At 38.9% G+C, this 24,543-nt stretch overlaps 1 long non-coding RNA gene and 1 pseudogene across 1 annotated transcript; both read left to right on the top strand.

The window, feature by feature from the left end:
• Positions 1–1,789: 1,789 nt before the first annotated feature.
• Positions 1,790–24,543, top strand: part of LOC132843030 (uncharacterized) — a 34,814-nt pseudogene continuing 12,060 nt past the window's right edge.
• On the top strand, positions 14,055–14,820 carry LOC132844888 (uncharacterized). The gene is made up of 3 exons (XR_009648383.1): positions 14,055–14,266; positions 14,372–14,503; positions 14,797–14,820. It is a non-coding gene; the product is annotated as an uncharacterized LOC132844888 (long non-coding RNA).

Raw genomic sequence — 24,543 nt, 5'->3', positions numbered from 1 at the left:
CACATACACACGCATTCACATACACACACACACAGACACACACATATACAAACATACACATACACACGCATGCACATACACACACACAGACACACACACATACAAACACACGCATACACAGACACACATACAAACACACACACATGCACACACAGACACACACACATAAACACAGACACACACACCAATAAATACACACACACACAGGCTGGATGACGGTGTTGTTGATTGTTATTATTGTTAATATTTCTATACTTTGCCCATAATCTCCATTATTATATGGGTGAAAGCACCAAAGTGGCATGTTGAGGTCAAACTATTTTTTTCTGATGATTTTTTTCGTAATTACATTTTTCCCCTGTATTTTGACTAAAAACTCACTAATAATCAAAACACATTGAGAATTAATTAAAAAACTGTATCTTTGATCTTATCCAAAAGCAGCTTTATGATGATGGCTGTGATATTTCTAGAACAGGGCTGACATCAACCAATCAAATTATATAAGACATTTCACATAATTATCATTCAGATATGATCACAATGACCGGATGCATGTTCATCTCTCGTCTCTTTATTGTTCTGTGTAACCTGGTGAGCTGTAATACACACTGTGATTGACCCCTGGTGTGTTTTCTGTTTCAGAGAGCCAGAGATGTTCTGTATCGCAGACGATTGAAGGACGTGATCTTGGTGACATAGAGAATATAAGAAGCTGGGCTACTGCACCTCGCTCCTGCAGGTCTGCCTCTGAGCATCATTTCACCTCTACAACTGATCCTGAATGCAGCTGCAGGACTTCTTTAAAACCTTCCTATGTTCTCCCAAACCACCACATTGCTATTTTCCCCCATACTGGCTTCCATACATCAAATATAAAACACTGAGGCTTGCATACAGAGCCAAAAACAGACCAGTAGCCTCTATCACACCCCTCACTACACCTCACTCCCTCTGATCTTCTAGCACTGCTCCACTGATCCCACCGTCTCTTCTCTGTTTTGGCTCCTCATTAAACTTCCTGTAGATGTCTGAACAGCTGTGTCACTTAGTGAGGAATTTAAACTAGCACTTAACACCTTAAAAAATAAAACTTGCCTTCTGCCTGTTTTTCCTGCTTCATTACTTTTATAAATAACAAAACAAAAACTGTGTAATTTTGTGTGAATAAAACAATCAAATTAATAATTCAGTCAAAACTTGCTATGAACAGAGGTTTAATATTAGAAATAAAATGTACTGCAGGTTCAAGTCTCTGTGTTGAGTGATTGTGTGAAACCTGATGAACTTCCTGGTAGCATCTGGGTTTAATAATTTTAATGAAAATAGAGAAAAAGAGCTCCAATGTCAGCGAAAATGACCGATTTCTGAGGTTGTGCTCTATTTTAAGAGCTCTTTTTACAGTTATAACCTGGTTGTGTTACCATATAACCTATAATGCATTTCAGAAACTGTGATCCAGAGACATCAGTCACTTAACAAGTGCAAATGATTCCCTGTGATGGTGCAGGGTCTCTGTGTAAAAATGTGATCATGTGACCAGTCTGCGCTTATAGAAGGTTTAAAGTGGACAAGTAATGATTTCTAATCTTAATATTTAGTATCAATAGCTGGCAAAGTTTCTTTCTGAGTCTGTTTTTTCTTGCAATTATTGCCTGTGACTTGTTCAACACTGACTTTAATTTAAAAATGTACCTCAATTAATACATTCAATTATTTGTGCTTTTTTAGAGAGTGTAACAGTATGAGATAAAAAAAGAAAAAACAGGAAGTTAGCTAGTACAAATTAATGTACTATTACATTAATAAAGAAATTCCATGTCTTTATGAAGAGAAGTACAAAGCAAACAGTAAATTCTGGTGCAAAGGGTACTATTGGGCTACCTGCAGTATCGTAGCCTATGCAAAATCAAGTAATAATCCATCAGTCATCGATCATCCAGAGCAGAATTTGTTGACGGTGGAACTGAACTCTGTCTCTGAGTCTGGAACGAGTTGGTGTGCAGCAGAAATTGGGGATAAATGGCAGCCAGATGACCGTGATTATTTGTACCTGACAGTTAGTCAAGGTAAGAAACTGAAATGAAGCAGAATTATAATTGTTATAGATTCCCTTGCACCACTCACTTTACTGCCTATTTATTCAGATCCTGATCTGTCAGTGAGGGAGAGCAGAGTGAGAGGTGAGGAAGGAGGCAGCGTCACAGTCCAGTGTCTCTACAGTGCTGCGTATCAGAATACACAGAAGCAGTGGTGCAGATTTAAAGATGAACAATGCAACACAGTGAGGACTGAAACATCACAGAATTCAGCAGTGTACATCAGTGATGATGGGAGAAGATCCTTCAGTGTGACCATGAGAAGACTGAAGAAGAGTGATGCTGGATGGTACTGGTGCAGTGCAGGAGATCTGCAGGTTCCTGTTCACATCAGTGTCAGTGATCCACCTCCAGGTATTATCACATACACTGGTCAACTTTAACAAATGATGAGAAAGAAATCACACTGATTATTTTACTTTGTTAACAGTCACTACATCAAAGACAACAGCAGTGACTACAACAGTGACTACAACAGTGACTACAACCGCTCATCAAGACAATATGTACACGTAAGTAGGAAAGCTTCATGTTATTTAGGCATGGTGTTTTCCTCTGCAGTTTTACATGCTTTATATTTATGAACTTTTTCAAAGATGGAAGTGATGTGAAAAATAAACATCATAAAATAATGGATATCATTATAAATCTGTCTGAGAGGCAATCACCATGAGCTAATGTATATGAGTGAAGGAAAAATATATTTCAAGTGACGAAACTTATTTTCTTTTTCTGTTTTAAACAGATCTGACTCAGAGCACAATTCAGGTAACATCAGATGTACATATTTAGAAGAAAATTAGTGTATCAGTTCTTCCTAACACATGTTTCTAATCTGAGTTATTTCTCACTGACAGTGTTTGTGACATCAGTTCCCAGCCGTAATGAAACCACGTTAGTACAAACACATCTTTATTCTCTCTCACAGAAAATGCTGAACACTTTAGACCATGATGTTTTTCTCTGTAAATTTGTTGCCTTATTCAAAGACAAACATGTGAACATTACATGATCATTTCTTGCTTGTTGAAACTTTCTCATGTCACATGATCTTATGTAAATAAACATGAAATCAATGAGTACCAGATTTAGGAAAGAAAATTTTCTACTAATATAATTTTATATTTTATGACGATTTACACCACAGGTATAAAGTAATAAAATAACTACATGTACTCTTGGTACAGTACTTTATTAAAGTAGAACTTTTAAAATATTTGTAAATGTTGTAATAGTTTGATACTTTCCACTTCTGCCTAACTAGAGAACATGCCAATAGGATGATTTAACTTCTGATGATGAATGAAGGATTATTAATGCATGATGATTAATGATGAACTGAATTAATGAATATTTTCAATGCAGTTGATTCAGCCAGTCTGTGCTAAATAATGCTTCAAATGATTGTCAATAGTTTGGTTTGGACCCTGAACCATTGGTACCTGGTGGCCCTTCTTCTGCCACTGGTGATACTGGTCATCATCATCTGTATGCTCAGAAAGAAATGTGGTAAGTGTCTGTGGTGTGTCTGTAGTTTTGAATTAGTTCTCTTTCTTCTATTATTTCAAATGCGCAGGTCTGAGATGTGAAAATCCATTCACTGGGGGTTCATTAACAAGAAATTCAACACAATCAAATATAATACAGTGTTCATACAACCAGAGGACAGATTCACAGATTTGACAGTCAGATAAATCAGTCAGGAGTCAAACACAGTACACCTAGAATCTGTGGGCAAATAGAAAACAGAACAGAGGGGATGAAAGTCACATACACTGATTGTGAACTCACCAGTTATTACAGTCTGAGCCTTTACACTTTATTTGTGTGTAATGTCATGAATATCACTTGTCTTTTTCCTCTGGAGATAATGTTGATTGCTGGTTATGAGCTTTCTGAACCCTGTAGTCCAGCGGTTCTTATTGTCGCCCCCTAGTGGGGAATAAAGGCATGACAGGGCGCAGGGTTTTTGTTTCTATCTTCATTAATGCTTTTCTTTCTCAAAGCAACCATAAACAAACAAATAAGCCATTGAAGCATTTAAAGTAAATCATCATTTAGGGCACCGGAAGGAAAAATATTGAGAAAATGACGGTTTAATGTCAGGAAGATATTTACAACAGAACAATCTTAAAAACCTTCACATAGAGAGACAGTAGTGTATGTAGTGGGCATAACAACATCAGTGTCTAAATGTGTGACATGCACCACAAACAAACACCAAAGACTCCGACAAAGCCCAGACCCATGTGTGTTTTAACTCAACATAAAGTGAAACACGACTGCACTTTTATTTCTTCTGTTTTGGAACTTCATGATGTTTGATTTTATTGATTTAGAACTTGATATTTCAATAAATTCGACCTTGTAAACTTGGAGTATTTCATCACCATTTCGTGGGGTGATGGAGGAAAGGTGGGGCTTGAAGATCAACCAAAGAAAGCAGAAAAAGTTTGAGCTCCACTGATGTACACAGAACATGAGTGTAAAGATTAGGAAGAATTTAAATGTAAATATAGGTGAGGTGATGGTGCCCTCTAGTGGCACAAATGTACAATTATTATTATTATTTCAATTAAATCAAATTCAATAAATATTGAATTCAGTTGACTATGTGTAAACTTATTTTTATTTATTTATTTATTTGTTTGTTTATTTATTTATTTATTCTCTATTCCAGAGTTAGAGAATCAAACCAGGATCAGAGAGAGGAGCAATGACACCACTGTTCCCACAGTTAGTACTGTGTCTTATGTCTTATTTCAGTGCCTTTAGTACCTTTTAGCACTTTTAATGAACTTTCATCACCACAATTTCTCGTCAGTGCTGTTACTTAACAGTAAATAAAATCTTTTTAAACTCTGGCCACAAACATTCCCCAGAGGGATGGCAGTTTTAACATTTGACATATTTTTGCAGTTTTTTTTAATAAACATAAAATTAAAAATGATAATAAATAAATAAAATGTCATTTTGGTTAAGTGACTTCAGATTACAGTTACATTAATGTGAACAATAGAATTAATAAACTGTATTAATAATAATAAATTATAAATAGTGGTGTGTGTGTGTGTGTGTGTGTGTGTGTGTGTGTGTGTGTGTGTGGGTGGGTGTTTGTGTGTGAAACAGGCAAACACTGATGAAGACTCCATTGTATACAGCACAGTGGCTTTTTCTAAGCCAAAGGTAAGATCAATACATTGGTACAATTCTGCATTTAAATGATAATAATGATGATTATTGTTGTTGTTCTTGTTGTTCTTGGTGGTTTAGGTTAAGAATAAACCCACTTGTTCTGCTGAAGACTCGATTATATACAGCACTGTGGCTACAGCTAAACCAAAGGTAAAGCTGACAATCCATTGGTCCAGTGTTATCCTGTTGTCTTCACCTGTTCTGTGTTTCATATTAGTTTCTGTATTTATACTCTGATGATGAAATGTCTCATAAAGTCTGTTTAAAGTGTATGAAGCATTTCTGTGATTTATTTTGTCCTAAACAAGAATCTCTGTATTTCACTTCATGTAGTAACAATAAAATACTTGGAATTATAATTATAATAATTTAAAATCAAATCTTTGTGTGTGTGTGTGTGTGTGTGTGTGTGTGTATGTGTATGTGTGTGTGTGTGTGTGTGTGTGTGTGGTTTAGAGTAAAAAACAGGCCACTTTTACAGATGAAGACTCCATTACATACAGCACTGTGGCTAAAAGCAAGCCAAAGGTAAAGATGGCAATCCACTGGTGGAAGTCTACATTATTATTATTATTATTATTATTATTATTATTATTATTATTATTATTATTATTATTATTACTATAATAAGCAGGATGTGACCTACAGCTCTGTAAACACTGCTTCCAAAATCCAAACTGTGAATAAATTCTGTTAAATGGAGTCTGTTCCAGTTCAGTCCAAGCTACAGATCTAAGTGTATAAATCCATAATAAACACTTTACTCACTAATCTGTTAGGGACTTTATTCATATCCTGTTCTAGGTTTCTCCAAATGATGTCACTAATGAGACCCTCTACAGCTATGAGGTTTACCAGTAAGAGGTTTGTGATTAAAAATTTATACTGAACCCACTCAAATATGTAAAGTAAAATTACAAACTTTTCACACAGCAATTGTGTTTATTCCCTTTAGAGGTTGACTTACTGTTTGGCTGTGGAGCCTCAGGGATCTCTACTGGGTCGCGTGTTCATCCTCAACATCCTTACAGATAAAATCTCAGTCAGGACAAGGACAACATGCCCCACACTCACTCCACAGACTTACATCACAGTCACATGACCCTCAGTCATTCAGAAAAAAAAACAGTTTCCTCACTGTAGATATCAGATTTCACTTATTCTCTTTTGTACTTTAATTTTTTTAGGCTTTTGCTTGATCTGAAATGTATTTAAAGTGTTTATATTTCATGTTTTTATTTCATTATATTTTAACTCAAAATCCTTTTACATTAGCTCTTATCATTTCTGTTCACATGGTCTACAGTCCTTAAATACAACATTAGTGTACAACATAACACACTGCAGAACCCACAAAGCTTAATGAGTAAAAACCTGTAAGAAAAATATCTTCTGATTTTAAATTAAAGCATGCTATTATTATGCTGCGAATGAGAGTGTGTGTGTGCCCTGCGATGGGTTGGCACTCCGTCCAGGGTGTATCCTGCCTTGATGCCCAATGACGCCTGAGATAGGCACAGGCTCCCTGTGACCTGAGGTAGTTCGGATAAGCGGTAGAAAATATAATTAAGGAAATAATTCAAGATAACGGCGCACAAGCAGCATGGACATTCTGATAAACTGTGCTGGTATCTGATTACAATCTGAATGGATTAGATTCTGACTGTATTGTAGCACTGTGTTTGTTAAACTAGCTCCTAAACCAATATGAAACCTAAAATCACACCACATATTTATGGATGGTAAAAGCGTAAAAATCCATGTGCAGGATGATGCAGAACTTGTGGGAACATACTGTAATGTTGACGAGCATTCGGGTGGACGAGGTTAGTTTTGTTGTGCTCTTTGAATTTTTTCTATGATGTGCCACACTATGGGGTATTTATGACTAGGACCAAGCCCCAGTGACTCCGTTCCTCCAAAGTCTCCTTAATAGAACCTAATTCCTGGTGATTGAAGTAATTATACTGACATATGTGTCCTTTAGTAACACATGTTTTCGGAGTGTGTAGGAAACCCTTCCACCCTCCCACTAAAGGATGTGTCCTAGTTTGCACGGGTTAGTTTTGAAAACACAAGATCAACTTATCAGAGTTGGTCTTACCTTGAACACAGGTGTCCTTCATAGTCCCTCTGTCTTCTAACAAAGGATCATCTTCAAGTTCTTCTACCTAATCTATTGATTGAATCTTTAGATGAAGGAGTCAGACTTAGACCTTTTTGTCTTTTCAGGATCCTCACAATGGGAGGCCTTGTTTTTATTAAAAGTAGTGTAATACAAATAGATGTGTGTAATATATGTAAAGTAAAAGAAAAGAAAATTACAAAATCTCCTTCAAATAGTCAAACAATTCTAGCGTAAGTAGCAATAAGTAAAATGCAAAGATAAAACAAACCAGGAAACACTCTCCAAGTGTAAGCTTGGGTTTGTTCTCCTGATGCACCTTCTATAAGCAATAACAAAGTATAGCACAATGAACTTGCCTCAAGGTGAACGCACACCAATAACTGGTTCTAAAACCCTATTTATACCATTTATTAGTATGATCTCATAACGGTCATTCTGCTTCTGTCAGCATCCTGTCAGGTCTCTCATGATCTCATGCTTCTGCAAAACATCCTGAGAAGTCTCCTCAGGTGCACGGCTGTGCCTTGTGATTTCCTTATAAGCTTTCACTGTTACTCTCTGTCTTAATATTTAAACATGCTATTGACCATTATATCATTTCTTAATCACAAAATGGTTACATAAATTCATATAAAAGGTAAAGGAAACTTATCATTCTATAAAATGAAAAAGAAAAATTATAACAATTCTATAATCTTCTTTCAGCAAGATGATGGGTCTTGATCCAACTGTCTAGGTACAGTGTCTGTTCCTCTTTGGGTTGAATCAGCTTCCTTTTGGATCTTCTTCTTTATAGTTTTAATCAGATATATTTAATTTATTTATGTCATATAACAATTTCCCCATTTCTTTTAGTTTTTCCACAGCTTCCTTTTTCTTTGCTTTCTGTCTCTTAATCGTCTCTGTCTCTTAATCTCTCTCTGTCTTTTAATCGTTTCTCTCTTTTTGCTGCATTAATTTCACTTTGTTTCTTTATTGTATTGAATGAGATTGTCACATAAGGATAACCATGTACACGTTGTATGGCAGTTACACATGGTATGGCAGTTACTCCACTCCTAAAATTTCTATCCACATGATCCAAATCATAGTTGGCTTTGGCCAGAGTAAGCTTTCTTGAAAAGAATGTGCATTGGTGGAGCTTGGCTGGGGTCCCATGGCACAGGAATAGTACGGCCCCAATCCCATAGCAGGAGGCATCAACCTCCATGAAGAACGGTAGGTTGGGGTCTGGGTGTCATAGAATAGGGTCAGTGGGGAAACTTGAGCTTGAGGTTGTCGAAGACCTGTGCAGACTCTGACCAGTGCAGTTTGAAAAATTTGCAAAGCTGAGGAATCTTTGCAACTCTTTGATGCTGGTTGGAGTTGGCCAATGGGTCAAAGCGCTTACTTTGTACCCCAGGAAAAAGTTGTGATTTGGTGAAATTCACATTTTCCGCTTTTACAAATAGCTCGTTCTGTAAGTGTCATTGTAGAACTTTGTGGACATGGATAACATGGGTCTCTAGAGTAGGTAAGAAGATTAGAATGTCATCTAGGTTAAAAATGACCAGTTTCTGAGGTTTTGTGCTGAATGCAGTAGAGTGTGGCAATTTTTAAGAGCTATTTTTACAGTTATAACTTGGTTGTGTAACCATATACAGTAACCTAGAATGCATTTCAGAAACTGTGACATCAGTCACTTGTGTCTGAGTCACAGTCACAGTCACTCACAAGTGATTCCCTGTGGTGATGCAGGGTCTCTGTGTAAAAATGTGATCATGTGACCAGTCTGCGCTTATAGAAGGTTTAAAGTTTACGAGTAATGATTTATAATCTTAATGTTTGGTGTGAATAGCTGGCAAAGTTTCTTCATGAGTCTATTTTTTTCTTGCACTTATTGCCTGTGACCTGTTCAACATTGACTTTTAGTATTTGTTGAATGAAATTTAAAAACATGCCTCAATTAAAACATTATTAAATAATAATTATATAAAAATGATTTGTGCCTTTTTTAGATGGTGTAACTGTATGAGATAAAAAAAAAAAAAAAAGGAAGTCAGCAAGTACAAATTAACGTCAGCCACAAGTAGGAAGAGTATTTGTCATACAAGTCTCTTAGAGAAACATGAGCTTTTACTCACTATGTGGTTCTGTAACTCTCCTTGGGTTTTTCCTCTGTATATCAGGTAAGACTAAAACTCTATCATTCTCATATACTGCCTGGGTATCCTTCATTTTCTAAAGGGTTAAAGAAGCTCTTGTTGTTTATTTCCTTTCATGGAGCAGTGGCTGTTAACAGCTTTCATCACTGGTAGATTAAATGTACCTCAGTAGTGACACAGTGATTCCTGAATGTTCTGATCGTCCTGATTCAGTGTCTGAGTAACGCTTATACTGCTTCCTAATGTGGCTTGCTTGCAGAGGTAGAGAGCATGAGGACACTCACAAATGTAGCTGTAAAAAGAGGAGGATCTGTCACTATTCCATGTCTTTATGATGAGAAGTACAAAGCAAACTATAAATACTGGTGCAAAGGGGACTATTGGCCTACCTGCAGTATCGTAGCCTCTGCAAACTCAAGTGGAAATCCATCAGTCATTGATCATCCAGAGCAGAATTTGCTAACGGTGGAACTGAACTCTGTCTCTGAGTCTGGAACGGGTTGGTGTGCTGCAAAAATTGGGCATAAATGGCAGCCGGATGACCGTGATTATTTGTACCTGACAGTTAGTCAAGGTAAGAAACCGAAATTAGTCAGAATTATAATTGTTATAAATTCCCTTACACCACTCATTTACTGCCTATTTATTCAGATCCTGATCTGTCAGTGAGGGAGAGCAGAGTGAGAGGTGAGGAAGGAGGCAGCGTCACAGTCCAGTGTCTCTACAGTGCTGCATATCAGAATACACAGAAGCAGTGGTGCAGATTTAAAGATGGACAATGCAACACAGTGGGGACTGAAACATCCCAGACTCCAGCAGTGTACATCAGTGATGATGGGAGAGGAACCTTCAATGTGAGGATGAGTGGACTGAAGAAGAGTGATGCTGGATGGTACTGGTGCAGTGCAGGAGATCTGCAGGTTCCTGTTCACATCAGTGTCGGTAGTGAAGCTCCAGGTATTACATATGATTAATAAAACATTGAGAAGGCTGTCTTTAATTTGTCACCAGTCTCGGCAAGTAAGGTTGGTCTGTATTTTTTCATGTATTTATTGGGATTTTGGACACTTAGAATTGGAGTAACCAGCCTGTTGACCAGTCTGGATGGTCAGACTAATTCTAGCTGATCAAGCTCTAGTTTAGTGGTTGTAGTGGTGCTTTGGGGTCTGGTTCTATTTAGTGGGGTATAAAGGTTTTTAGAGGTTTTGAACACATAGAGGCTGATTCTAGCTGATCATGTTTAACCATTTTTGGGCAGTTTTGGACTTAAAATGGTCTCAAAATGGATAATCTGCTACTACTGTAGCTCCTCCGGCTGGTTCCAGTTGGACGTGATGACCAGCTTAGATTGTCAGAATGGTATTATTTATTCAGCTTGGTTCTAGTTGGTCAGTTATGGGTTTAGAGGGGCTTTTAATACTAACAAACTGCTTAAGTGGAGCATCTCATGATACAGTAGCAGTTAACCACTGTTGAAAAGACTAAAGGACAAGGTAAGAGGACCAACTAAACCAGCTAATACTAGCAAACCTTTTTAGAATTTGTTGGTCACGCTGGTTCTTGCTAGTCAGGCTGATTCTACTGAAAGGTTTTTAACTTTTTGTCAGTTAAAAGAGTCCATAATGTCAGTAAACATTCATGAAGTTGAAATGTTCCTGTTCCTCTGAATTAAAAATCAACATCAAAATAAAACTGAAACTTTATGCTTAAATGCCAACACTTATGTTTCCTTTATGTTTAATCCATTCAGGTCTGCCTGGATATCCCACAATAAACAATCCATATCATTTGTAAGTACTGAGATATTTTACACCCTTGCAACCGAATGTGTAGAATTTATTCATACATATAATTATTAGATCACTAATAATAAATAATTATTTTGCAAAAAAAACACAAAAGAACATGTGAAGTAAATAACTACATGTAGTCTGGTTACAGTACTTAAGCTGACAGTTTGTGAGGGTAGTGGAACTACTGCTTGGAAGGTTGTGATCAAATCCCAGGTTCAAATCCCAGCACCAATAACAGGCTGCCACTACTGGGCCTGTGAGAAAGGCTGTTAACAATCAGGTGCTCAGATGTATAGTATAAGTGACTCTGGATAAGGTAGTCTGCCAAAAAGACTATGTTTACTGTAAGGGTACAGTACTTCTTTATTAAAGTGTAATGAAATCAGAGTTTGTTTTATTTGATTGAGGTTTTCTTTCTTTCTTTTTGATTTTTTACAAATAAATAATACAGTTTTGCTATTAAAAAATATCATTACAACCCACAAAACAACAGCCTTTAAGCTTCCTATTAGCTGTTTAATCACTCTGGTCAGTGATGCTCATCTGTTTCCACTGTCTCAGACATCAGCTGGTGCCTGAAGTGTAGAAGCTGTAGATATTTTATTAAATAATAGAAAAAAATGTAGATAGTTAATTAATTAAAAATGTAGATAGTGTAGATATTTTATTAAATAAATATGTAAATAAATAAAAAAGGTAAACATTAAAATAAATGTACTATAAGATGTAAGCAAACGTACTTTGGATGACTTATAACCAAAGACACTACCAGTACATTAATCCAGTACAGTAAACCATGGGATGATTCAAATTAGAAGATGAACAAATTAAGGAAAAACACACACACACACACACACACACACACACACACACACACACACACACGCTGGGTGATGGTGTTATGAATTGTTATTATTGTTAATATTTCTATACTTTGCCCATAATCTCCATTATTATATGGGTCAAAGCACCAAAGTGGCATGTTGAGGTCAAACTATTTTTTCTGATGATTTTTCAATCAATCCAAACTGCAAGCCAGACTATTAAGTTTCCCAACTTCAATTTCAACATAATTTGTAAAAAGATGTATAAGAATTTTGTGAACAAGTTCTAGAATATTTTTCGCTGTATTTTGACTAAAAACTCATTAGTAATCAAAATACATTGAGATTTAATTTATAAAACTGAAATCAAACAATAACAACAAAACATGGCAGCCACAGGCCTAATGCACTCAGACAACTGTAATGTACAGAGTTTAGTTACATGATTAACAGCCTAATAGCTGACTGTATTTGCAGAGGAAAAGAAAAAAACAAACAAGAAACATAAAAACCTTAAACTTTGCATACTATATCATTGATCTAATTCAAAAGCAGCTTTGTAATGATGACTGGGATACTTCTAGAAAAAGGCTGACATCAACCAATCAAATTTCATCAGTGATTTTTATATAATTATTATTAAGATATGATCACAGTGACCGGATGCATGTTCATGTCTCGTCTCTTTATTGTTCTGTGTAACCTGGTGAGCTGTAATACACACTGTGATTGACCCCTGGTGTGTTTTCTGTTTTCTGTTTCAGAGAGCCAGAGATGTTCTGTATCGCAGACAACTGAAGGACGTGATCTTGGTGACATCGAGAATATAAGAAGCTGGAATGTTGGTTCTGTCTGTCTGTCTGTCTGTCTGTCTGTCTGTCTATCTATCTATCTATCTAGTCATCACAATCTCTTATCTTGGTCAGTGGAACTTTTCTGTAAAAAAAAGCATAAGTGCATGCATTCATCTATTAACATTGTGTGAAGGAATATTACATTTGGTTGTTGATTACAATAAAGTTTAGTACAAAAAAGTTTCTCTGACTTGTTAATTGTCTCTATGATAAATGTCAGGCCACTCAGTTGCTTGTTCAGTCCCTTGATATATGTCGACACTGGACTACTGCACCTCGCTCCTGCAGGTCTGACCTCTGAGCACAATTCCTCCTCTACAACTGAACCTGAATGCAGCTGCAGGACTTGTTTAAAACCTTCCTATGTTCTCCCACACCACCCCATTGCTATGATTTCCCCCTACTGGCATTCAGTAGCCACACACTTCAGATTTAGAACACTGAGGCTTGTCTACGAACCTCAAATCAGACCCGCAGCCTCTAACCTCTCACTGCACCACTGATCACACCAAGATTCATATCAAGTTTGTTCTCTGTTCACAATTAGCTCATAATTCTTCCCCAATTCTATATATTGTATAAGTACAAATTATTAAAAAGAAGATTAAGTTTCATGATTGGAACAATGAGGCCTTTGTGGGCACAATGAGGCAGGCCATTAAAAAAACTGGTCCTTCCAGGTTCCTCATATATGACCAGAAATACTGACAAAGACACAGACATATCGAGTCCTGTGAGTTCAACAGTGGTTCATTTTAAAGAGAAATTTCACAGAGCCTTTCACAGGGCTGGACGTCTCACAGCAACATGTTTTATAACCATATACAGTAGGAGGAATTCAGATAAATTATTTATGAACAATGTAATAAACATATGATCTTATCAATTACTGACACTGTGGTGCAAAACTTAGCTTAAAGTAACATGAATTAATAAAAGTAGAAAAGATTTATTAAGAATAGTATACCATGTGCCTGCACTGCAAGGTATGCAGTGAAGTCTGTCTCAGTTATAACAGCTATAAAAATGTGTTCCTTTGTCAGCCTTCTTCTCTTCACACTGCTTTTAGAGCACAAAGTGTGATGAGCAGGAAGAGGAACGGCTTGAGCCGCTACAGACACAGTACCAAATTCACAGAGAAGCAGGACGTAAGAAACCCTTACATCTGATTCAACATCAGAACAAATCAACATGAGCTGCTTTTTTTATTTTTATTCTCATCATTTCCGGTAAGTTCATTTCTCATGCAGTCTTGCATATGCAATGTAACATATTGTCAAGTATCGATATTTTATTGTCTGAGTAATTGCAGTGTTTTTCTGTTCTGTATGCAGTTGATGTCGTTCAGTCACAGAGGTACTTTAGTCTTAAACCTGGATCATCCTTCACCATCCCATGTCATTATAATAGTGAATTATACCACTAACCAACCACTAACCAACCACTAAACAAGACAATGCATACACGTAAGTTGGAAAGCTCCATTTTTGTAGGCCTGGTGTTTTCCTCTAAACACCAGTTAAAATGCATATCATTTTAAATCTGTATATTTAAAAAGAGAAGGGTCTGCAATCACCATGAGCTAATGTATATGAATGAAGAAAAAAATTCAGGTGATCAAACTTTTTTCTTTTATGTTTTAAACCGATCTGACACAAAGCACAATTCAGGTAACATCAGATGTACATATATAGAATAAAATTAGTGCATCAGTTCATCTTAACACATGTTTCTAATGTGAGTTATTTCTCACCCACAGTGTTTGTGAATTTTGTCCCAAGCAGTGATGAAACCACGTAAGTGCTAAAACACCTTTATTCTCTCAGGCAGAAAATGCTGAACACTTTAGACCATGATGTTTTTCTCTGCAGTTTTATAGATATGTAAATTTGTTGCTTTACGTACGTACATACACACACATACAGTGAACCATGTACTTCAGTGCTGTAAAGCGACTAGACGTCACTGGAGAAATTATTCAAATTAGAAGATGAACAAATTAAGGAAACACACACACACACACACACACATTTACATTTACAGAATTTGGCAGATGCCTTTATCCAGAGTGATGTACAAAAGTGCTTAAGTATCTATCATTGGATACATTAACTCTGGTTCACTAGGTTACATTATTAAGATCCCATGAATCTAAAACAGTGTTCAAAGTTTTTATTTATTTATTTATTTTTATATACATACATACATACATACACAGGGCGCTCAAGTTTTGAAGACAGGCAAGAGTGACATCTCCAACCCCCCACCCAGACACAACAATGGGCCTACACTTTTCACCACCTTCTCTGGTCCAGCATCCTGCAACCTGGCCTTTTTAGGGGTCTTTCCTCTCATGGCGAATGATAGAATGCTTAGTTGCCTTTTAATTGAAATATTTTAAAGACAGATGCAATGATTAATGCATCAATGGCCAGGATATCAAATAGAACATGATTTTAAAAGTGACCTTTAACATCGAAGATGCAACACACTTTAATTTATTTAGTGTTAATAAAATTATTAAGCCTATTTGAAGAGAGATGTTTAATGTGACAAAATGTCAGTCATCGGGTGATAACGGAAATATGACTAGGCCTAGACCAGTGGTTCTCAAAAGTTTTTGGCGTGCGGCCCCCCATGTATACAGTGCATCCCTACTTGCCCCCCCCAAAAGAAAATTTATGACATAAAACATTCCAAAACTTAATATTTGAATTAAACAAAACATACAAAACAAATTATACAGTGTAGTGCTGTTGGTTAGTAGCCTTATTTTTCTGAGAATTTATGATAAATTCATCATTTTATAAAATGTCATAAAGCCGGGGCCCCCTGGCACCATCTCAGGGCCCCCAGTTTGAGAAGCACTGGCCTAGACTACTTATATGTCAGTGTTTGTGTCAAACAAGTTGTGAATTTGCTGTAACATTAAAACAGGAGATCATGACTTACTCTGTGCTCAAAGTGATGCTCGCAGCTCCAGTGGTTGTTCTGTGTGAGAAATACAATGTGTGACAGGAGAGTGTGACAAAAGACAGACATGAGTGACTTGAGAGCCCTGCATACAACAAATAGGTGCTAATAAGTGCTATTACACACACACGCACATACACCCACACACACGCACATACACACACACGCACATACACAAACATGCAAATACACAGACACACATACAGTACACACACACCCATAAATGTACACACAGACACACATAGACACAAACGCACACACAGACACGCACATAGACCCACACACACGCACATACACCCACACAAACATACACACACGTACATACACAGACACACACATGCACACGCACCCATAAATATACACACACAGACACACGCACACACACATACATAGACCCACACACATACACACGCATGCACATACACACACAGACACACACGCATACACACACGCATGCACATACACAAACACACACAGACACACACATACACACACACATAGACATACACAACCATACACACACATACATACAAACGCATGCATATACACAGACAGACACACACATACAAATGCATGCACATACACACGCATGCACACATACATAGACACACACATGCACACACACAGGCATACACGCATACACAGACACACACACCCACCCATTCACTCACACACATACACACGCATTCAAATACACACACACAGACACACACATATACAAACACACACATACACACGCATGCACATACACACACACATACACACACACATACAAACACACACACATACAAACACACACACATACGCACACACAGACACACACGCATACACACACATACAAACACACACACATGCACACACAGACACAACACGCATACACAGACACACATACACACACATAAACACAGACACACACCAATAAATACACACACACAGGCTGGATGACGGTGTTGTTGATTTTTATTATTGTTAATATTTCTATACTTTGCCCATAATCTCCATTATTATATGGGTCAAAGCACCAGCATGTTGAGGTCAAACTATTTTTTCTGATGATTTTTTTCGTAATTACATTTTTTTCCTGTATTTTGACTAAAAACTCACTAATAATCAAAACACATTGAGAATTAATTAAAAAACTGTATCTTTGATCTTATCCAAAAGCAGCTTTATGATGATGGCTGTGATATTTCTAGAACAGGGCTGACATCAACCAGTCAAATTATATAAGACATTTCACATAATTATCATTCAGATATGATCACAATGACCGGATGCATGTTCATCTCTCGTCTCTTTATTGTTCTGTGTAACCTGGTGAGCTGTAATACACACTGTGATTGACCCCTGGTGTGTTTTCTGTTTCAGAGAGCCAGAGATGTTCTGTATCGCAGACAACTGAAGGACGTGATCTTGGTGACATAGAGAATATAAGCAGCTGGACTACTGCACCTCGCTCCTGCAGGTCTGCCTCTGAGCACCATTCCACCTCTACAACTGATCCTGAATGCAGCTGCAGGACTTCTTTAAAACCTTCCTATGTTCTCCCAAACCACCACATTGTTATATTTTCCCCCAAACTGGCTTCCATACATCAAATATAAAACACTGAGGCTTGCATACAGAGCCAAAAACAGACCAGTAGCCTCTATCACACCCCTCACTACACCTCACTCCCTCTGATCTTCTAGCACTGCTCCACTGATCCCACCGTCTCTTCTCTGTTTTGGCTCCTCATTAAACTTCCTGTAGATGTCTGAACAGCTGTGTCACTTAGTGAGGAATTTAAACTAGCACTTAACACCTTAAAAAATAAAACTTGCCTTCTGCCTGTTTTTCCTGCTTTATTACTTTTATATATAACAAAACAAAAACTGTGTAGTTTTGTGTGAATAAAACAATCAAATGAATAAATCAATCAAAACTTGCTATGAACAGTGTTACGTTTCATTACGTAATGTGTAGGTTTTGGGATGTTGTTGTGGTGTTCTCCCTTGTTTTGTTTTTTCTCTCTCTCTTTTTCTCTCTGCTAAGCAGCACTTCTAAATCATCAGCAGCTGAGGCCAATTAGCAGCAGTGTGGCTTAATTGCTATACGGCGTGCCGGAGAGATAAAACAGGAGAGACCCAGCGCACGGGAGAGACTTTCCTTATCCGCTATTCCAGCACCGTGGCGGTTGTAGCTGCTATTGTGAAATTGGTCAAATGTAAACATAGTGTTAACGTGTGAGTCTGCCTTGGTCAACCTGTGTAGGGAGATGGGTGCCGATTTGTTTGGGTTCATATACCCCCTTCTCTATTTTTTACCTGTTTTTCGTTAGTCAGGGAGAGAGGTAAGAATATTGTCTTTAATTTTATTGTTATTTTGGGCAGGGAAGTTACATAGTTACTTTTAAGTAAGTTTCTGTTTTGTTTGTTGTTTTGGCCTTTGCTCTCTCCTGACGCTTTGGGTTGTTTAGGCTTATTTACAGTTTGTATTCATTGGTTTGTTACGCCCTGGACAATAAAGAAAATATGAGTATTTTCTTTGGTGTGGTGTTCTTTTCGATTACGGTGTTAACAAAGAGGGGATTTGTGTGAACCTTTTTTGGGTAGTACCAGTTTAAGAAGTGAGAAGAGCTGGGATAAGGGCAAAGGAAAGTTCTCATTTATTTATTTTACTTGTTTACGTTCTCAATAACCCCTAGAAAAATTTGAGTTCGTAACAAATGGGGGCTCGTCCGGGATCTTAAATTAATGGGAGCTTGTTTGTCTTTCGTCCAGTCTTTTGTCCAAAATTGTGAAATTTTTCACCATTGTTTTGTGACAGTTGTATGAACGTCACGTCTAAATTCACGATTTGGTACCATATAACGCAGCGTCGGGTTGGGTTGCTGGCTGTTTTTGTTTTGAGTGAAAGGAGAGTGTTCGAGTTAATGATGGAATTTGATCTAATCTCGTTTACGCTTGCGCCAACTACTGAAAACCGCTGTAAAAAGAGTGAGCTTGTGATGATAGCAGACTTCTTTAGGGTTAATATACCTAGAGAGGCTACCAAACAGGTCATTAAGGATGAGCTGTATGATAAACTAGTAGTTGAGGGAATTTTACCAAGACAAAGCGTTGATAGTGGAGCGCTAGAACAACTCGAAGTTACAGCAGTTAAAGAATTGGATAGTGTAGATCCACCTGACACGGATGCTGTGGCTGTGCTAGACCCTAGGTTAGCAGTTAAGTTAAAAGAGTTGGAATTGGAGATAAAGAAACAGGAGTGTGAAGCCCAAATGCTTATATTGAGAACTGTTGAAGCGGAGGCTGACAGGGATATTAAATTGCGGAGACTGGCGTTAGAAGCCCAGCGTATGGCTGAGCAACCAGTCCCTTTACCACGTACTAAAATTCAATCAGTTTCCTCTCCTATATCGGCTGTAGTTAGTTCTTTCTCTGGAGGGCGTGGTCCTGCATCTTCTGATGTTCTGTTTGATCCTAGTAGATATATTAAACTTGTACCACCATTCAGGGAAGCAGAAGCAGATTCTTATTTTGTTGCGTTTGAGCGAGTTGCAGGCAAATTGGGGTGGCCAAAAGACATGTGGGCCCTGTTGTTGCAGTGTAGTCTCACAGGAAAAGCACAAGAAGTCTGTTCGGCTTTGCCAATTGAATCTTCTCTTGATTATGACACAATTAAAGCGGCGGTTTTGTGTGTGTATGAACTTGTCCCAGAAGCATATCGACAAAAATTTAGACGACATGAGAAAACAGCCAGGCAATCTTACGTAGAGTTTGCGAGGGAGAAAAAAGTCCTCTTTGATAAGTGGTGTGCCTCTACCAAGATAACGACCCTGGAACAGTTACGGGAGTTAGTCTTGCTAGAGGACTTTAAGAATCGTGTGCCAGAGAATTTGGTAGTTTACTTGAACGAACAAAAAGTTGCGTGCTTGTCTAACGCAGCCGTTTTGGCTGACGAGTTTGTGCTGACACATCGTGCAGTTTTTCCTGCAGAGCGACAGTCAAGTTTTGCTCCGAGATCGGTTGATGTGCACAATGTAACGTCTCGTGTAATGCGCCCTGTTAGAGGGGAAAACTTTTCCAAGAGTGTACTGTAGGGCTCTTCGAGAGATGGGACACGGAAAAAAGGGCACAGAGACGGTGTGAGAGAACCCAAGAAATGAGGTATTTATTTCCTCACTCACTCAAAGCAAAAACCAGAAATTAGGAAGGCAGAAAACTGAGTCCTTCCTGTAGGGGCGGTTGGGCAGAGAATCAGGCTCCACAACCCGGTAGCAAGAGGAGGACGGCAGGAGAATAATACAGCAGCCCTCCCAGGATATTAGCAAGGCTCAGCCAGCAATGTGGAGTCCCAGGTCAGTTGGATGTCTCTGAAAAACAAGGGAAGAAAGATAACCAACATTAGTTCCGTTTAGCACGCCCCCCTTTCCTTTCTTCAGTCGCTGAGCCTTGCTTCCTGCTGTGCTTTCCTCCTGGAGGGTGAACGCTCCAGCGGCGCTCCTGATTGGTCCGGGATTTTTGGTCCGGGATCACTTGCCGCGGTGCTGACCAAGGTGCTGGAGATCGGGGGCTCGCGGTTAGTGCCGCTGGCCAGGGTGCTGAACCACCGCCTGTTCCACTCTCCCGCTTCCGGGTTGCCGATGCCGTGGGCGAAGAGCGGTTTTTCCTCCGTGTGTTTGCGGTGGTGCACGTGCCGCCGTCACAGTACGTAAAACTAAATCTGGCAATAATGAGAAACGAGAATGTTTGTTTCTATTGTTTGAGTCCTGAACATCTGATTGCAGACTGTCAGTTGTGGAAGCAGAAGAATTTGAAAACTAAAAGTGTGGCACTTTCTCAGTCTTTACCAAAACCAAGAACAACTGATGTGGAAAGTTATCAGCCATTTATGTTAGAAGGCATGGTTTCCCTTCTTCCTGATGCTGAGTTTAAGCCAGTTGTTATGTTAAGAGATACTGGATCAGCTCAATCCTTTATTCTTGACAGTTGTTTACCATTTTCTGCTGATACTTACACTAATTTTGATGTATTAGTTCGAGGTATTGAGATGCGCTGTGTTAATGTGCCTTTGCATATGGTTCATGTGAAGTCAGATCTGGTTAGTGGCGCATTCAAGCTGGGTGTCCGTAAACTGTTACCTGTAGAAGGGGTAGATGTAGTAATAGGAAATGATTTAGCAGGTGGCAAAGTATTTCCTATTCCAATGGTGACTCAAACCCCGATTGAAAAGGAGCAATCTGATCTTTCTGTTTTGTTTCCTTCAGCATTTCCGGCATGCGTAGTGACCCGTGCACAAGCTCAGAAATTCACCGATACGGTAAATATCGCTGATTCCTTTTTAGTTTCTGGCTCTTCTCCAGTAGAGGGTATACTGTCTGTAGAGCCAGAGCTAAAGCATGATTCCATTGCAGAGCCTAAAATCCCCTTAACAGTGAGCAGAGAACAGTTGATGAAAGCACAACGAGGGGACACAACACTAGCTGAAAGTATTAAAGCTGCAGATCTTGGGCAAATGTCGTTGTCAGATGTGATGTATTTCTGGGAAGATGGACTGGTGATGCGCAGATGGAAACCAGATATTGATGATAAGAATTGTCAGGAGGTAAGACAGATAGTTTTACGTATTGACTATCGTGCAGATGTGTTAAGACTTGCCCATGAACATGTAATGTCCGGTCATTTGGGCGTGACGAAGACATTTTATCGAATTTCCAGATACTTCTATTGGCCTGGTATAAAAGCTGATGTGTCTGCCTTTTGTAAAGCTTGCAAAATTTGTCAACTGGCCGGAAAGCCGAACCAGAGAGTTCCAGTTGCTCCGCTTAATCCAATACCTGTCATGAGTGAGCCATTCGAACGACTTGTCATTGACTGTGTTGGCCCGTTGCCGAAGACCAAGACAGGGCATCAGTATTTGGTAACTATTGTGTGCTGCAACACGCTTCCCCGAAGCAATTCCTTTGCGTAATTTGAAAGCCAAAGCGGTTGTGAAAGAGCTGATCAAGTTCTGTTCTACTTTCGGTTTGCCCAAGATAATTCAGACAGATCGTGGCACCAATTTTACGTCAAGAATGTTTGAACAGATTTTGAAGGAGCTTGGCATAAGTCACCAGTTATCCACTGCTTACCATCCAGAGTCACAGGGGGTGATTGAGAGGTTCCATCAAACTTTAAAAACGATGCTGCGGAGTTACTGTGTTGAGACAGGAAAAGATTGGGACGAAGGTCTTCCCTTTCTATTGTTCGCTGTGAGAGAGACAGTGCAAGAGTCCTTAGGGTTTAGTCCAGCAGAACTTGTCTTTGGTCATGCTGTACGAGGACCGCTAAAATTGTTAAGTGAACAACTGTTGGCTGAACATCCGACCCCTATGACTGTTCCTGACTATGTCCAGTCTCTTCGTCAGAGACTGCAACATGCTCGTGAAGTGGCAGCACAACATCTTGTAACAGCACAAAGCAAAATGAAAGTACACTATGATAAGTCTGTTGTCAGATCCTTCCAGCCTGGTGATTCTGTTCTGGCTCTCTTGCCTATCCCTGGTTCTGTGTTCCAGGCGAAATTTACTGGTCCCTACGTAGTTAAAAGGAAAGTGAGTGACATAAATTACGTCATTGACACACCTGACCGCAGACGTAAAAGCCGTATGTGCCATATTAACATGCTAAAAAGGTATGTGACTACACAGTGTAAAAGTGAAACAAAGTGTGACAAAACCGCAAATGATAGTGTGAGATTGTGTGTGTGCCAACTTCAACCGTTGCTATGGTTTCCAGCTACACCATGGAAGAAGATGGACTGGGTAACAGAAGTTCAAGTTTCCTCCACATGCCTACAGAATTCTGTCATTCTAGGCAATTTGAAGTCTTATCTTGCTCATCTTGGTGAGAGTCAAGCTAATGATTTGACTAACTTGCTGTATGAATTCTCTAGTCTGTTTTCAGATGTGCCTGGAAAAACTACAGTTTGTTCCCACGACATTGATGTTGGAGATGCGTTTCCAATCAAACAGCATCCTTATCGAGTGAACCCTCAAAAGCGGGATATAATGAAGGCTGAAGTGGAATATATGTTGAAGTATGGATTTGCTGTGCCGAGTCAGAGTCCTTGGAGTTCGCCCTGCCTGCTCATACCAAAACCTGATTCCAGCTATCGTTTCTGCACTGACTTTCGCAACGTCAACAAGGTAACTAAGGCTGATTCCTTCCCGCTTCCTAGGATGGAAGACTGTGTGGACAGGGTGGGTAATGCCAAGTATGTAACAAAGCTAGATCTTCTTAAAGGATACTGGCAGGTGCCTCTGACTCAGCGAGCATCAGAAATATCAGCCTTTGTTACTCCAGACAGTTTTCTACAATATTATTTTAGCTTTTGGGATGCGAAATGCACCCGCCTCCTTCCAACGGTTAATGAATTCAGTGTTAGATATGGAGAACTGTGAAGTATATTTGGACGATGTAGTTATCCACTCACTTACCTGGGCAGAACATTTATTCAGCCTCAAAGAGGTACTTCAGCGGTTAGCTGATGCTTCATTGACCCTGAACCTTGCTAAGTGTGAGTTTGCGAAAGGAAAAATCACCTATTTGGGTAAGCAAGTTGGCCAAGGGATGGTCAAGCCTGTTGAAGCCAAAATTACAGCTATTCTTGAGTACCCTGTTCCTTCTAATAAACGTGAGCTTCGAAGGTTCCTAGGAATGTGTGGATACTACCGTGCTTTTTGTCCAAACTTTTCCTCTGTTGTGTCACCACTAACCGATTTATTAAGCACTACAAAAAGGTTTATCTGGATATCCAGCTGTGAACATGCTTTTAATGCTGCGAAAGACTTGCTCTGTAGTACTCCTATACTCAAAGCCCCTCAGTTTGATGTCCCATTCAAGTTGCAAGTTGATGCCTCAGCCACAGGAGCGGGTGCGGTCCTGTTGCAGGAGGATCAAGTTGGTGTAGAACATCCTGTCTCTTATTTCTCAAAGTTCTCCAAGTGTCAGCAGAACTATAGTGTTATAGAGAAGGAAGCACTGGCAATGTTGCTGGCACTACAGCACTTTGAAGTATACTTGGGTGGTAGTGTGACCCCTATAATAGTGTACACAGATCATAATCCGCTAGTTTTTCTTGAACGCATGTCTAATTTAAATCAACGCCTTATGCGGTGGTCTCTAGCCATTCAAGAATTTAATCTTGATATTTGCTATAAAAAAGGATCAGACAATATTGTTGCGGATGCATTGTCCAGATCATAGATTACTGTCCTTATGATGACAATTTGTGGTTGTCGGGTCAAAGTGAGTTATTGATTGGTTATCATAAACGGTGTTGGTGGTTTATGATTTTAACGGTGGGGGTGTTACGTTTCATTACGTAATGTGTAGGTTTTGGGATGTTGTTGTGGTGTTCTCCCTGCTAAGCAGCACTTCTAAATCATCAGCAGCTGAGGCCAATTAGCAGCAGTGTGGCTTAATTGCTATACGGCGTGCCGGAGAGATAAAACAGGAGAGACCCAGCGCACGGGAGAGACTTTCCTTATCCGCTATCCCAGCACCGT

Source organism: Tachysurus vachellii, chromosome 1 (genome assembly GCF_030014155.1).
Source record: "Tachysurus vachellii isolate PV-2020 chromosome 1, HZAU_Pvac_v1, whole genome shotgun sequence".
Lineage (NCBI taxonomy): Eukaryota > Metazoa > Chordata > Actinopteri > Siluriformes > Bagridae > Tachysurus > Tachysurus vachellii.
This window is presented reverse-complemented; position numbering and strand designations above follow the sequence as displayed.